Raw genomic sequence first — 16588 nt, 5'->3', positions numbered from 1 at the left:
AAGCATCTTCGGTAAGTCTATATGTATTACTTTAATTGTACCCTTTACTTATTAGAATCTGAGACTACAGACTGGTGATACAAATGTACGTAAGGAAAATTTCAATGATCTACGTGTTCCAGAGTATTATGGTATCTGTTTGTTGTGCTGCACATTCTCTGCAGTTGGCTATTAAAGATGTTCTGAAACGTGATGAATTGAAAATTCCCTTGGCTAAAGCACAAGCAGTGACGAAAAAGCTGCGAACCCCTCTCTTTATACACATTAAAAGAGAAAAGTGTAGAAAACCAATACTAAACCAGGTGGAATTCCAATGTTACATCTTGTGGAGCTAAAACAGTTTTTCATTGATTTATTGTGTCCATAAAGGAAAGGCAAAAGTTTGAAAATGTTAGAAGTTTTGGCACCCATTAGGATAGCACGTGAAGTGCTGCAATCAGAGCAGCTCATGATGACTGATTTTTACTACACATGGATGAAATGTAAAATGGAAGTTAGAAAAACTGAAAATGAATCGTCATCTTTTTTGGTAACCTCTCATGCTATGAGAAGTAAGTTTGATAGAAAGTGAAACTTTTTTTTTAGCTTGTATGTATCTGGATCCCAAGTACCAAATATTACTAGATAATATCCAAAAACAGAAAGCTAAGGAACATTTAAGTGACATTTATGATAACTTGCGTCAGCTGCAGTCTACAGAAAAAAATCCTGAAATGAAAAGTTCAGATGAAATTGCATATATTACTGTAACGGGCGAAATCATGGATGACACTGAAAAACTGTTATTTGAAAAAGAAATGAAAAAGAGATAGTGGAAACAAATAAATTCGACTTAATCGCTCATCTGAACAATTTTGACGATAACGAAAGGGTACAAACAAAAACAAGTTCTTAGGATATTGGAAAGCAAAAGAGTTTAGTCACCCAGAGCTTTATCAGCTATCCAAAGTAATCTTCGCAGTTCTTGCCACACAAGAAAGTGCAGAAAGATGCTTTTCGACATTAAAGATCATTTTGACTGATAAGAAGTTGTTTAGGCTTAAAAAGGTTAATGGAGGGCATTTTATTTTTAAAATTAAATAATTAATTTCAAATTACCTATGTAATCTATGTTGTTTTTAAGATTTCATGATCAATTTTCAAAGTAAAATTATTTTGATACATTAATTCCTTATGTCCATTATCTGAGTAACTAATAATATTTCACTTGTAATTCATGTTTGTTTCTTCTGTTCTTAAAGTTTTATTGTGATTATTTTTTGTGATTTTTTTTATATTATCTGGAAATATCTCCCTTAGTATTATTAAATTACATGCAGTTCCAGCTTTACAAGTTCCTGGGTTTACAAGTTTTTTTTTTTCAAGTATCAAGAAAATCAAAAATATGAACATTAATTGCAAAAAATGAATGTTAAACATTAATAAATTAATACTGCATTCCAAACAATGCTTGTAGATCCGTTCCAGAAGCACCATTATATTGTGAAAATATTGTAATGTGAACTGAATAACTTTTTTTTTTTTTTTTTTGTTATTTGTTCCAAGAGCTGAAATTTTTGCTATATAACTAAGTTATCTCTCTAAAACGTCATTTTTATAATGTAAATGGCATTAGTTACCAATTCAATTCATTAAAATGCACTACACTTTCATCGTTATCATATGTTCTGTTATAAGAATCAATTTGTCTTTGTGATATTTTTCTAAAGCACTTTTCTGGAGTTCATGGCCATAAAACAAAACCAATTTGCACTTTCCAGTTTATTGGGCTTTTCTGTTAGCGCAATCAATTATAAACGGGTAGTAGTATGTTATTGCATTTGCGAAATACCAATAGCTGGAATTGTGCGAGTATTTATGTTATTGTGGTGAAATGTTTTCCTCTTCATTGAAATCTTCAATCATATAAAAAACATTAAAAAAATTTACAGAATCTTCATTCCTTTATTACAAGACTGGTTTTCGCATCACTTTGTGCCTGAAGTAAAACAATATTGTGAAGATAAAAATATTACTTTTCAGGTGATTCTGATTTTAGATAATGCACCTGGTCACCCACCATTTCTGCAACAACATCACCCTAATGTTAAAATAAATTTTTTGCCACCAAATACAACCCCACTTTTGCAGCCAGTGGACCAGAGCATTATTTCAACGTTTAAAGTGCATTATCTTCAGGAAACATTTGGCATGCTAATTAGTGCAATGGATAAGGAGGGAGGTCCAACTCTTAAAAGAATTTTGGAAAGAATTCCATATTTTAGATGCAATTAAAATAATACAATGAACCTGGGACAAAATTACAGAGAAGAACATGAAGGGTGTTTGGAATAAACTGTGTCCTCAGTTTATTGATAATTTTGAAGGATTTCAAGAACCAGCAGAGATCATACAAAATGAAACAGAAGCAGTCGTTGCTATTCTCACCAATTGCAGCTTGACGTTTCTACAACTGATATCGCTGATCTGCTTCAAGCACACAATGGAGAGCTCACAAATGAAGACCTCTTTGAAATGGCAAAATGAAGAAGATTTAACAGCTGAAATTCCTGTTCGTTCCTGCACTCTCAAGGGGCTAGACCAGTGGTATTCAACCTGGGTGCCGTGGCACACTAGGGTGCCCTCAGCAACATTCTTGAGGTGCCGTGTAATTTGGGTTTAAGTTACTTAAAGTTATTATTATTATTTTTTTAAAAAAATTATATATTTATTTCATTATAAAAAGGATACGGTACAATATCCATTGTACTGTATCTTTTTAATTTTGTGGTGATCTTTATTCAGTACCTCTATATAAAGAATAAAATTATTATATAGGTATATATTAAAAGGTTGAAAACCACTGTTTAGGTATTTCTTTTGGCCTAGGGGTGCCGTGAACCGAGAAAGTTTGGGAACCTCTGGGCTAGACAAAGCAATTGCGATTTTCAAGTCACAAGATTCAAATTTGGAGCATACTAGGAAAGTTGCTACAGATTTTAAAAAAAAATTCTTATGCATTTTTTTATCATGAAATTTATAAAGAAAAGAGAAGACTATCGTGGAAAAAAACGCCTTTGTTCATTTCTGAAGAAGACTGTGCTTCCACCAAACCAACAATGAGTGATCAACGAGTGTATTTAGTCATGAAGAATAAACATTTTCTTTATTATTATAATTTGATTGATTTTACAAGCTATGTTTTTATTTCTTTAGATTAATCAATCATTGTTTAAGCATAAACTAATTAGCTAACTAATTTCAGTGTTGCGACCTTAACCCCCGTTTTTAACATTACGTCTATAGGAAATAAATTCCAGCTTTAAGAGTTTTCACCTTACAAGCATGCACTGGGAATGAATTAACTCAAAGTCGGGAACTACCTGTCTATTAAAAATTGTTTGAATAATTATTTTCTTTCCAAATTTAAACGTCCTCTTGTATATGTTTATGACTACTGAATACAATAAGAGGTTAATATTCAGAGTTAATGTTTTGATAATTTCTGCTCCTTTTTCAATCAGAATATTTAAAAACGTCATAAAAAATACCCAACTATTATAATGGTTGATTATTTTTTTTCCTGTTACTTAATTTTTACTCGCCTGTATTGAAAAGACCTTCAGTTATACGTATTTCATTTCTAAATTCAATTAAATAAAATGCCATTCCTTATTGAATGAATTAAAATCCATAGAAACCCTTATTTACCCCTCTAATCTTAGAGCCAAAATAAGAAGTGCCTTATTGATTTTTCTGAAGACAAAGGTCATAAAGTATCTGTTGGACAAGGCTGTTTAAGTCTATAAATTTGGTTTATCATCAAATTAGACCATATTGGAATTTCAGAAATTATGTATTTTCAAAAATCTTGAACTTTTTATTTCAATTGTAGGAATACAATGTTGGAGAAAAAAGTGGTTTGCTCATGAATCAAACAATAGAGAGTGGCCATGTGTTCAAAAATAAAATCAGAAAAATGTTCCTAAGATCCTTATTAATTACTCAAGTATTTCTTAGAACATTAACAATTATAAATTTAAGTGAAATATGCTGATGTAATAGAATCTGTGAAATAATTTTATGAAAACTGGTAATTTTTCCTACCTTAGTTCGATATATATTTTGATATTGAGGTCTCATCACTTCAAGCTGAAATGATTAACATGTAATTTTATTACTTGTCAAATATATTATTAATATAATTTACTTTTATTTAAAATAAGATTTTATAGAAATAGTTTATTATAATGTGATATTATTACTATCATTAATAAACTAAGAAACTATACAAATTATTTCAGACCATATGCTTGACTGAACTGAACCAAAACGGTGCCTCCGTAGCCAGGTGGGCAGGAGCAGCAGTGCGTAGTACATGCTTCTTGATTAGACCGGAGTTCGAGCCCGTGAGCACTAAATACTGAGGAAGGTCAGGGAATGACCACCTTATATCCCCGGAGCAATATGGTCTTAGTTGGTAATGCTCCTAAAAACCAAATAACAACAATAACTGAACCAAACCCACTGGTCAAAATTGCCTTTTGAACAAGATCACAAACTGAACCACTTCAGAAATTTTTTAACCGAACCACAAACCATACAACTAGTCCAAAATTTTAGGTGGGTTGCAGCTCTGACTAAAACCATGGAAAAGACCGAAAAAAATCTACTTCGGTTTTTTCAACAACTTAGAACTAATTTTCTAGGTTGTTAATAACAGATACAATTTTTGTAATAATTCATAGTATCAAATGATTAATGAAATTATTTGGTACTATAATCTGTTGGTGCTTTAACAATTTATTCTGATTCTGTCAGGCTTTTCAATTTGTTGGCATTGGAGATGTTTTGGTTAGTTGGTGTCTTTAGCTGTTGGCATTGTGAATTGTACACATTTTGATTTCAGTAATCTAAACTAAACTGTTACACCATGGAAGCTGCCAAAATGAATAGGCATTACCAATCACCTAACAAGGTACTTTATAATGATTTCATAAAATCAGTGATACATAGAAGGCCATGCCTACTTTTCTTATAACATATGGTATGTCCTACCATAAATCATTTGCTGATGACAATTATCTACTCATCACAAGCAACTTATACAAGTATTCAATATTTGAGACATCATGCAGCAGACTAATAATTCAAAGTACAATACAGCCGAATGAACATTTTACACATACTAAAATAGCATATATTGCAGCATATAAGGCAATATTAATTTTTTTTTTTTTTTTTTTTGCCGTGAAAATTTGGGCTTAACGATACATTTGCTTGTGTAAGTTGACCCACTTTTTTTACAGTCATCTCTTGCGTCTCTTGGAGTGGTGTTAAAGTAAAATCTGTACTAAAACTACTACACACATTGCAACTGAGAAGTAATAAGACATTCTAAAAAAAAATTCAGAAAAACAATTTATGAAAATCATTCAAAATAGTCCCCATGTAACTCTATACACCTGTTACACTTCTTAAATCATTGAAAGCATTCTTTAAATTCCTTTTAAAGTATCCCCTTGATGGATGCCCACTAATAGTTTCTCACCATCTGCATCAGAGCCAAATCAAGTAAATAGTGGGGGGGGGGGGGGGGGGCAACCTCAGTAATCCCTTCAGTGAAATAAATCTTTGAATAATTAGCATTCAGTGTGAAAGTGCACTGTTGTATAAAAAAAAACTTCTTATTTTCATGAAAACCTAGGCCTGATCCATCAAATTCTTTGTAACAACTAGTAAGAAGCAATGGAACCATTTCTGCAAATAAATGCTTGTTTGCTTGTATAATTTTGCCACTACTAATTCTATGAACTCTTTACATCTAATGAAAAGATGAATAATTCATGTATTTAAAAGGTGAGATACAACATATATCGGCATAAAAAAAAATTTAATAAATTGTGAATATAGTGGTATTAATTCCACTAGTCTTTCTAAGTTGGCCTTAAAATATCCGATGTTTTTTTATGCTTCAAAGGTTGACATATATGCCATAATGTACGGTATACGAGGGCTGTTCCGAAAATATGCGGACTGAGACCATTGCTCTGAGTCCGAGTCACTTGGGAGGTTGGTATGGGTCTCCTGTTCAAAATAGCGTCCTTCACATTCTATACACCTTTTACAGAGTTTCAATAGCTTCTGAAACATGTGCTGCAGGCCATTTTCTGAAAGGAGTTGCAAGATAGTGGATGTGGCAGATTTAACTTCTTCATCTGTGTTAAATTTTTTTTCCTCCTAACTCTTTTTCGGAGCTCGGGAAAGCCCAGAAATCACATGGTGTAAGGTTTGGCTGTATGGAAGGTGGGACCAATGGAAGGTTGACCAATTTTTGCTAAAGCTTGCATTGCTGGTTATGCGACATGTGGCTTAGCATTATCTTGAAGATGAAACCATTCTTGATTAAGTAGTTCTGGTCTTTTTTTGCGAATTGCTCCTTTGAGGTGAACTCGCAATATGTTAGCATAATATTCTCCATTTACAGTTTGTTTCTCAGGAACCCAGTGCTGCAGTATTATTCCGTGGACATCAAAAAACAAAATCAACATCTATATTTTTGATGAACCAAAAACTAAATTTTTTTGGAGGCATTGAATCGTGGTGTTTCCATATGCTTGACTGCTGTTTGGACTCTGGATCAAAATGTTTAATCCAGGATTATTTTATTTTAACACTTGATTATTTTATTGAAAAGGTCAATAAAGGCTTGACAAAGTTCAACACTGTGTTCTTTTTATTCTGCGGTAAATCACGCGGTACCCATCTTGTGCAAACATGTGACGTGTTAAGGTGCGTATTTACAATTTCATGACATCTTGCTACACCAACATTAACTGAACTGCCAGATCATGAATCAATAAACATGTATTTTCTTTCAATAACGTTTTGGCTTCCTCAATGTTTTCATCGTTCACTGAAGTTGACCGATGCCTGCTTCTTTGATCATCTCATACACTTTTTTTCCCTGTCCTTAAAATGCCTCCACCATTTAAATACAGCCATTTTGCCCAAGGCTTCTTGAATCATCTCAAACGTATTCTGACCACTTTTGCCTAACTTTATACAAAATTCAATTGCGATTCTTTGTCTAATAATTAACGAAATTTTCGTTAATTATTAGAGACAAAATAAAGCATACTTCCCATAAACTGTTATAACGAACACAAAAATGAATATTACGTGATACGCTTGCACAAACTAACTAAGAAAAGATGGGGGAACATTCCTAGACCACAAACTCGTCACTCGCTTCCATAGCAATGAAGCAGTGTTGCCAGTCCGCGTATTTTTGGAATAGCCCTCTTATATTGCAACCAAGGTAAAATGGCTGAATTTATATGGAGATTTTAACTGCAATATTATAACCAAGTTTAATTGTATATGCACCAGTCAAGAATATAAGCCAAGCTATTTACATTGTAAAGTATAAAGTACTTTACTGGAGACTCATACATAGCCTCCTATCAAGTAATAAATTTACCTATCAGATTTGCAAGTACAAATCCAGATAATATGTAATTCACCATCTCTAAGACAAACTTAAACTTATACCACCTTCAACATTTATTATAATTTATACTTCAGAACAGTACAAGGTTGCTTTTGCAGATCCTTTGCACATCAACTACTTTGATCCTATTGCAATGATTCTTACAACATTGTCTGTATCTCGATCTTTTTGTTATATTATGTTTGTAAAAGAAAAACCATACCCCCACTCCCCTTAATTTTGGCAAATGGTGTCTGAAGATTCTTTTAACAATTCTTCCAGTCTCTCATGAGATTTGAATGCAAATCTTTCTAAATGAGTAACTCAGAAATGCAAAACTGGCGACTAATTTACCTTATGCAGTACTTTATCTATGATGTAGGTGGTGCAGCTGCACTAGAACCCTGAACTCAGAAGGGAGAGTAAAAGGAATAGATGGGCACATAAAAAAAAATTAAGGTTCCAGGTTTCAAGCTCATGATTTTATGCCACTGCTGAGGCATCTTATTTTAATCCTTATCCTTAAAAAGTTTTTTGATTAATAAAGAAAAGTATCAAAATATTTTTGTCACTATTTTATTTTTACATTAAAATTTAGGCAAATATATTTTCTCCAAAGATGATTTTTATATTGCTACACAAATTAAGAATGACACTGTCATAAATGTAAGATCACAGGACATGATTCAGTGCTTGTTTCTTGCCTCCCTTGATCTATCACTATATAGTGGCATGTTTATGCATGTGCCTAGGGGTCTCCCGATATTTGGAGTCCAGTTACAATATGCATCCAAATATAGTAAATTTTGTAGATCAACTATACTACAAAATTGATCTAGACGCACTACTTTGCTATGATTTATTAGCATTAGTAGAGGCATATGATGGAAGAAAGCAAGCTTATGCAGCATCAGCCAAAAAAAAAAAAAAAAAAACCTTCCACTTCACCCTTCCGTTCTTCGAAATACCTGTCCAGCTGAGCCTTAAATTTATTTAGGCTATCAACTTCCACAACAAGGGATGGAAGTCTGTTCCACCAACCAACTACCCACTGGCTAAAGGCAAATTTCCCCACATCTATCCTACATCTGTCCTTCCTCAATTTGAATTTATGCCCTCTCAGATGATTATTCTGAGCAAGAGGCAGTATCCCATCAGCATTGAGCATGCTCAAACCATTCAAGGCTTTGTACACCTCTATCAGATCACCTCGCCGGTGCCTAGTCTCCAGACACTGTAATTTGCAAAACTTAAGCCTTTCTTCGTAAGAGCAACCCTTCGTTCTGTTCACTAACCTTGTTGCCCTTTTCTGTACTCATTCCAGCAGCTTTACATCCTTCTTGAAATGAGGCATCCAGACCAAACAAGGTGCGGCCTGACCATTGCCAAGGTGCGGCCTGACCATTGCCTTACAAGGGAATAATCACCTCCCTATCCCTGCTAGAAAAATTCCTGTATCATCATACAGGAATTTTGATAAGACACCATGAGCTACTCTTGCAGCCCGTCTGCACTGCTCCGAGAACTTCATATCTGCCTGCACAATTACCCCCAGGTCCTTTTCATTCTCAACCACTGCCAGTGTAGTACCACAGAGTTGATACGTTGCTCTGGGGTTGCTGTTTCCCATATGTAGTATTTTACATTTGTCAATGTTAAACTTCATTTGCCACCTCTCAGCCTATCTGCTCAACCTTTCCTTGATCCTGTTGCAGCAGCATAGTGTCAGTAGCATCCTTAACAACCCTGCCAACCTTTGTATCGTCTGCAAACTTGGACATTAAACTTGATATATCATCATCAATATTATTTATAAATACAGAAAACAACAATGGACCCAACACTGAACCCTGAGGGACTCCACTAATAACATTAGTCCACGATGAGCAGTGTCCATTAATTACCACTCTGTCTTCTGCCACTCAACTATCCCTTTACCCATAGCAACAATTTGCCACCAGTGCCACACTGCTCCAATTTGTGCAACAGTCTTCCATGTGCAACAGTATTAAAAGCCTTTCTAAGATCCAAATATATGATATCAAAGTTATTCCCTGCATCCAATTCTTTTGTGACTACATCATAGTATCCAATTAAATTGGTCAGACAAGACCTTCCCTTAACAAAACCATGATGTGTCTGAGCTATAACTGAATTCTTGTCAAGATGATCCTGCAGTGCTTCTTTAACCAGTGCCTCCGTTAATTTTCCTGGAACAGAAGTTAAACTCACAGGTCTATAATTACTTGTGTCAGCCTTTGATCCTCCTTTGTGAATTGGGGTCACATTTGCACATCTCCAGTCTATGAGTACCTCCTCTGAGTCCAAGAAAGCTCTCATAATTATGGCTAATGGATTGCTTACTTCCTTTGCTGCCTCCTTTAATATAACTGGATAGATCCCATCCACCCCAGGTGCCTTTCTTGTATTTATCTTCAACAATTTCTCCTCCACTTTACTCTCACTTTTTTCAAGATCATCTAGTTCACTGCCAGTGTTTACTTCATCTATGGCATTCCCCTTCCTGAATAACTCCTCATGTGTTAATGTAGATGCAAAATATTGATTTAGTTTGTTAGCTACCTGAGCAGGATCATGAACAGTTGAACCATCGATATCAAGTGGACCAATCTGATTCATCCCCTTCCTTCTAGAGTTTACATAAGTAAAGAACTCCTTGCTGTTTTTATTTGCATCCCTTGCCAAAGATTTCTCATAATCTGCCTTCACCTGCCTAACCTCCTTTGTAACTTGGTTACAGATCAGCTTATATCTATCATAGGCTTCTGTATCCCATGCATTTTTCTTCTCTGCCATATGTCTCATTAGATCATCTGACATCCAGATGCATGATTATGCAGCAGAACTACCTTTAATCATTATTTGGAGGAGGAGGAGCTTATTTGTTTTAAGTAAAATAATTGATGAATTTTTATATAATTATAATTATTAGCTATATGATGGAAAGAAGCCTGAGGCTTATGCTGCACCATCCAAAAAAAAATTCCCAAGTTACCCTAAGAGAGAGAGAGAGTCAAAAGGGAATCACCAAGAAAGAGAAGAATGATGATATCCAGCTTAGGACCCTGGGTGTGCCAAGCCCATACTCACCAGATGTGAGCCCCTATACAAGAACACAAAGAAACTTTTTATTTATTATTTTTTAAATTCTGTTTACTGAGCAGTTTGATACATTTACAATTCTTTATATTGCAATGAAGATGCTTATGAAACCTGTAAATGCATTAAGCAACACAACAAGAAAGTACGTGATAAATGAAAACAATCCTTAGCTTAAAAAAAAAAAAAAAAAAAAAAGTGTATGATTTCAAACTGCCAGTGTTACTTTTTTCTTTACCCAAACATTTCACCATTTAAGTTTCATAAATTATGAACTACATAAACTTGTTATGTGAAATATTAAACACCTCTGTGTGTGTGCATCCCAGCCTAGCCAAAATATTAAAAAGACCCTACTTTTCCTTTGAGGTGCAAAGAAAGCAATGTATTCATCAGGAAACTGCATGATATGATCACATGTCAGCCTTGATGCTTAAACATAAGAATACTTAGCAATCAAAGTTGTGTCCAGGTAGGTGCAATATCATAACTGAATTTAAAAAAAAAAAAACCAGTTGGTGTGCAAGCTAGACTACAATAGTAAGAACAACTGAAATCACAAGATCATCCAAAGATACAATATCCATAATTCTTAAGTTATAAGAGAATATCAGATGTAAGGTAGAATTATTATTTTTAGCTTTATGGTGCAAGAAAGCCTGAGGCTTATGCTGCACCAGCCAAAAAAAAAAAAAAAAAATTTCTGAATAACCCTGAGAGAGTCACAAGTAGAAGGGAATCACCATGAAAGATAATATCCAGCTCAGGACACTGGGTGTGCCAAGCCCATACTCACCAGATGTGAGCCCTGGGCCAACCTACTGTAGAGCAATTGCTGGATGCTTTTATATTTTGTAAGAAATGGGAAAATTACTGTTCAGCAACATTGACCCTATCTGTTAACCACTTGTTTCAGTAATAAAAAAATAAATAAATAAAATTTGTGAATAAATATTGCAATGGCAATATTATTGCATAGAAGCAATATAAGCCACTGCATCCATTACATGTTATTTCTACTGTACAAGCTGAGAAAAGTGGAATGGCATGTCTGAGATGATAATGGGTTCTGCATATACAGGGTGTTTCAAAAATGATGGTCAACAAATTAAAGGTGAAAAGTACAAACTAAAATAAGCAAAAAATTCCCAGTGAACATCAGGCCGCAAATGGACCGTTTGAGATAATGCACATTTTCTGTTAAGATCCACCACTGACTATGGGAGCACTAGTTTAGCAAAAAGCTGTGAATCATTTGCTGAGGGTGGTTTTATTAAATACATTTTTAATTACATTTTTGGTTTCAACACCACAGGATTTTACATGTGTTACATATTACAAAAGGTGTTCAAAATGCTGTCCTTGCATCTGTACACAGCTTTGTAGTCTTCTCTGCATTGAGTTGCGAATCCTCTCAGGCATTCCTGGGTCATTTCCGATTTGCTGAAAGGCTCCTTCAACCCGATGCTGCAATTCCGCAACTGTCTTAATGTCAGAAGCTTTTTACACAAAGCTTTTTACATGACCCCAGATACAAAAATCCATAGGATTTAAGTCTGGTGATCTGGGAGGCCACATTACAGGTCCACCTCTACCTATCCACCATTGACCATACTTTCTAGTTAGATACCAAATCAATTCGAGCAAAATGTGCTGGTGCACCATCATGCAAAAACCACATGTTTTGGCATTTCTGATGTGGAGCATTATCATCATCAAGGAGGTCTGGAAGAACATTCTGCAGGAACTGATGGAACAGCTCTCCTGTTAGCCTGTTTGGCAGAAAGTGTGGTCCAATTAGATGGTCTCCTAGTAGTCCTGCCCAGACATTCAACGAGAAATGTTGCTGATGTCATGACTCGTAAACTGCATTAGGATTTTCATCGGACCAAACGTGACAGTTATGAAAATTAAAAATACCATCACAAGTAAACCGAGCTTCCTCAGTGAACAAAACGTTTAAAAATTAGGGGTTCAGGACACACTGTTGTTGCATCCACTGGCAGAAGTTCACTCTGGGAGGGTGGTCTGTATTGCTGAGACCTTGTACTCGCTGGATATGGTAGGGGTACAGTAATTGGTGATGTACAATTTTTCACACACTACTATGACTCAGTACATGCTCTTGCAGAGCAACCTTCCTTGTCAAAATTCCTGAATTTTGTTCTATTCTTTCTAACACCCTTTCCTCAAATCAGGTGTTATGCTTCTGGGCCTACCTGCTCGTACTCCATGTGTGAAGCACCCATGTTCTCTAAGGCGTTGATGTACCCTGATGAATGTGCACCTGTTGGACTACCTTCGGTGGAGAAATGCTTCTTGGTACAAACGTGCAACCAGAGTGCACTGCCATTGGCTTTACCATACACAAAGTGCATGTCTGCATACTCTTCGTTGCTGTAACCTCTTTCCATGTTCACTATCCTATGACAAGTACTAGTATGCCTGCTACGTCTCAGAGCATTGAGAGAGGGGAAAGGGAGGGAATGAGCATAACCTAACCTAAACAGAAAGTCATTGGTGGATCCCAATTAGAAATGTGCAATATCTCGAAAACGATTCACTTAAGGACCCATGGTTACTAGGATTTTTTTGCATATTGTAGTCTGTACAGCTGACCTTTAAGTTATTGACGATCACTTTTGAAACACCCTGTATAAAACATGAGAATGCACAGATCCTGCAATTATCCAGTTTTACCCAGAAAGAAATGGCAACTATCAGTGGGACTAGGTTTCTTGAGTGGTTCCAATGGCCTTAATGATGACTTCAGTCATCTTCCTTACTCCACCCAAAGATTTAAACTCCATTTAAAAGCTGTGAGAGATCAATGGAAAGTTACATAAAGGCAATGCAGTCTACAACTCTCCTTACTGAAGGTGCTACAAGAATTATTTCTATAGGAAGGGATTAAAACCACACACTAGATACCTTTTGACCAGTAGTTAAATTCATGCCAGTTCAAATTCAAGCACAAAGTTTAATGAAGTAGTGAAGTTCGGTTTCTAATATTTTGATCATCAGGAACAGAGGTACTGAAGGGAATCCCCTCCATTCAACTTTATGGCTTATACTGCTCTAAACTCATTGAAAGACTAAATACTTCAAAAGCATACAATTCCCTAAGGTGCATGTATAATTCTGTTTTGTTTTGTTTCTTTAATTTCTTTACATCAGGCAAACTATTTGAACTTGCTTTGCAATTAACACATTCATGTTTACACTTTTTGACAGCTATAATTTAAGTAAAAAAAAAAGTAAACTGCAGCCATTATCAATCCACTGGAGGATGGAGGCCTCTTCAATGATTCATGTTGAGGGAAATAGACTATAATCTGCCATACTGGTCCAGTGCAGGTTAGCAGAGCGACCGTATTTAGCAGTCAGGGGCTTGAATCCTGGTCTACTCAAAGAGCTTGTGCTATTGCACTCTGGCTCCTGACCACTCAGTTATGAAATGCTTTTAATAATTTAGGTAGATTGATTTAATTATCAAATTTAATTATTTCATTATGCAGTAGGAACCCCTGAAAACAAAAACAGAACATGATGTTCTATGGTGATCGGAAGAAGACTGGGGACATTGAGAAATTTTACAATGCCCTTCTAGAGGTCTCCAAGTGAAAGACCCAAGTTACTTGCAGCAACAACTTTCCTGGCATAGAAAAAAAGTGCAGAAGTTCATCCAATCAGAATCATGTCTATAGTCCAGTTTACTTATGCTGAAAGGGATAAGGCATAATACGGAATGCCCACTATTTTTTATATTGGAATTCTTTGGGTTAGCTGAAAGTCTGATTATTGGTTTTAGGAGTAAAGTTTGTGTGAAAAGTGATATTTACAAAAACAGACACATTTACTCCTAAAAAGTTACAAATCACATCAAGTCCAAATCATGTGTCAAATAACAGATTCTCAAAAGCACAAGAAGAGACTGAGCAGTTCCTTCTTAAAGAAAAATCTGAGCTGATCTTACTTGAAACACCAAACCTCTACAGGGACATGACAAGTGGCACAAAGAACCAATGCAAGAGCATGATACGAGGATATGCCCCAGATTACATCAAAAAGGAACACAAAGAATTGCAGAGATTTCTAGTCCACAAACAGTTGTCTCAAAATTCTTGGATTTTCTTTGCAATCTAACAAAGCAATATACAGATGAAGCAGTATGTGGAAAGTTAAAAAATGAAGTTTTACATAGTCAAGGAAGGAAGAGATTGTTTCTTGTGTAATGGAATTTTGTGAAGAGGAAGCCAAAAACAAATATCTTAAAATTCCTAAAGCAAAGCAATTTCTACAGTAATTACAACAGAACAAATTCTTTTTCAAGTTGAACTGCACTGCTTGACAAAATTAACAGAACGTGGAAGAACACAAATGTGGTGACTCTTTACGTCACATTTCAAGAAATTTTTTTGGCTTCATGCAGCTTGCAATGAAGCTAGAAAAATTTGGTATAGTGGTGGTGTAAAAACAGAATAATGAAATGAGAAGGAAGCAAAAAACCTTGAACAGGTATAAGGGACATTTACAATGGTGGTATATAGATTACCAAAAAGGTCTCATTAAATTCATGAAAAGCATTTTGTTCTGTTAATTTTGTTGAACAGTGTAGATAAAAAAAAAAATTCCATCAAGGAAAGGCTACTCAAGCTAACATATCAAAGTAGTGTTTTATATGCAACTTGTGGTACAAGATGCAGTTCTGTTGTGAGTACTAAGAGACCATTGCAATATTCTTGCAGTTTAAAAATCAACTGGCCAGGTAAAAAAAAGGGGACATACAAGTGGGTGACAATCCAGTTCTTGGAACTGGTGCAATAAAAAATATGCAAAAGTGATGATGCTCAAAAATGGTTTTATTTTTTATTCAAAGTAATCACCACCTGATTGAATTCATTTATTACACCATTGAATTTCTGAAAAGGTTAGCAAAGGCATCCAAAGATATGTTCAGTTTGTCAGTTATGTTTTTCTTTGCTTCCAACATCCTGAAATCTCTTTCCTTCAAGGGCAGTTTTCACTTTGGGAAAGAGGATATGCATTGGTGCTCCATCAGGAGAGTAGGGTGGATGGTTTATCTGTACACTGCCACATTTCATCAGAAATGTCTTCATGACAAGTGTGGAATGGGTGGGAACACTGTGGTGCAACAAGAACCAGTGCCTTTCTCTCAAAATTGCAGTCCTACCAAAAAAATGAAGTCCACACATCTCTGGGTCACACTTAAGCACCCAACACTCATGTACAATGACAATACAACAGATGAAATTACGATTGTCTTGGCAAGTCTGGACGAAGCCTTCGCATGATAACACTCTTCACTGTTTCTGCTCATCTGTAAGGCACAAACTTTGCTCGGACCTTTCTTTTCGCTAAATCTTCATGCAGAATTTGAAGAATCGGCTCCTTATAACCAACCTATCATTCTGAGGGTAAAATTACGATACCTTGCCATAATTTCCCGATTTTTTTGCAACCCTGCCCTCTTTGGCTGAGGTATGCCAGTGGAAGTCCAGCAATATTCTCAGGTACCCCCAAAAATTATCGTAGGCATAGAATGCTAAAAAGGGGTGTTTTTTGCATGTGTACTGTATTATAGTGGAACCAAAAAATAATCTCTATTCTTAAAATTTTAAACTAAAAATTTCAGTAGTATTAAGCCTCCAAATTAAAAATATAAGAAATAGACTTACTCAGTGAATCTAATGAGAGATCTGCTGTGACAGATTTTCAGCGATTTTGCTGAAATTAGGTGCCAAAGCTGAAAATTTATGGTGAGAGTCTGAGGAGGAGGAGCATCAAGTCGTCCCCTTTTTAGATTTTGTGTCACAATATTTGGCAAACCCACATTACATAAGCCATCACAAATGGTAAAAGTTTATGAACTTTGTCTGCTATATTAGGGTAAGAGTCCAACTGGCCGCCCTCATGGGTAGCACAGTTGGTAGGATTGCAGTCTTCCTCACACCTGGTGGAAAAGACTTGCGTTTG

General features: G+C 35.4%; 1 protein-coding gene across 1 annotated transcript in view; it reads right to left on the bottom strand.

Moving 5' to 3' along the window:
* Nucleotides 1–16588, bottom strand: part of LOC150085895 (immunomodulatory peroxidase-like) — a 312395-nt gene that overhangs the window by 39979 nt on the left and 255828 nt on the right. Inside the window, exon 14 of the mRNA XM_090374732.1 lies at nt 4087–4131. The gene's annotated coding sequence lies outside the window, so the exon portion shown is untranslated. The remainder of the gene's footprint in view (nt 1–4086; nt 4132–16588) is intronic.

This window comes from Mastigoproctus giganteus, chromosome 5, assembly GCF_048544385.1.
Source record: "Mastigoproctus giganteus isolate SK-2022 chromosome 5, ASM4854438v1, whole genome shotgun sequence".
In the NCBI taxonomy this organism is placed as follows: Eukaryota; Metazoa; Arthropoda; class Arachnida; order Uropygi; family Thelyphonidae; genus Mastigoproctus; species Mastigoproctus giganteus.
Note: the sequence above shows the minus strand (reverse complement) of the source record. Positions and strands in the feature narration are given on the sequence as shown.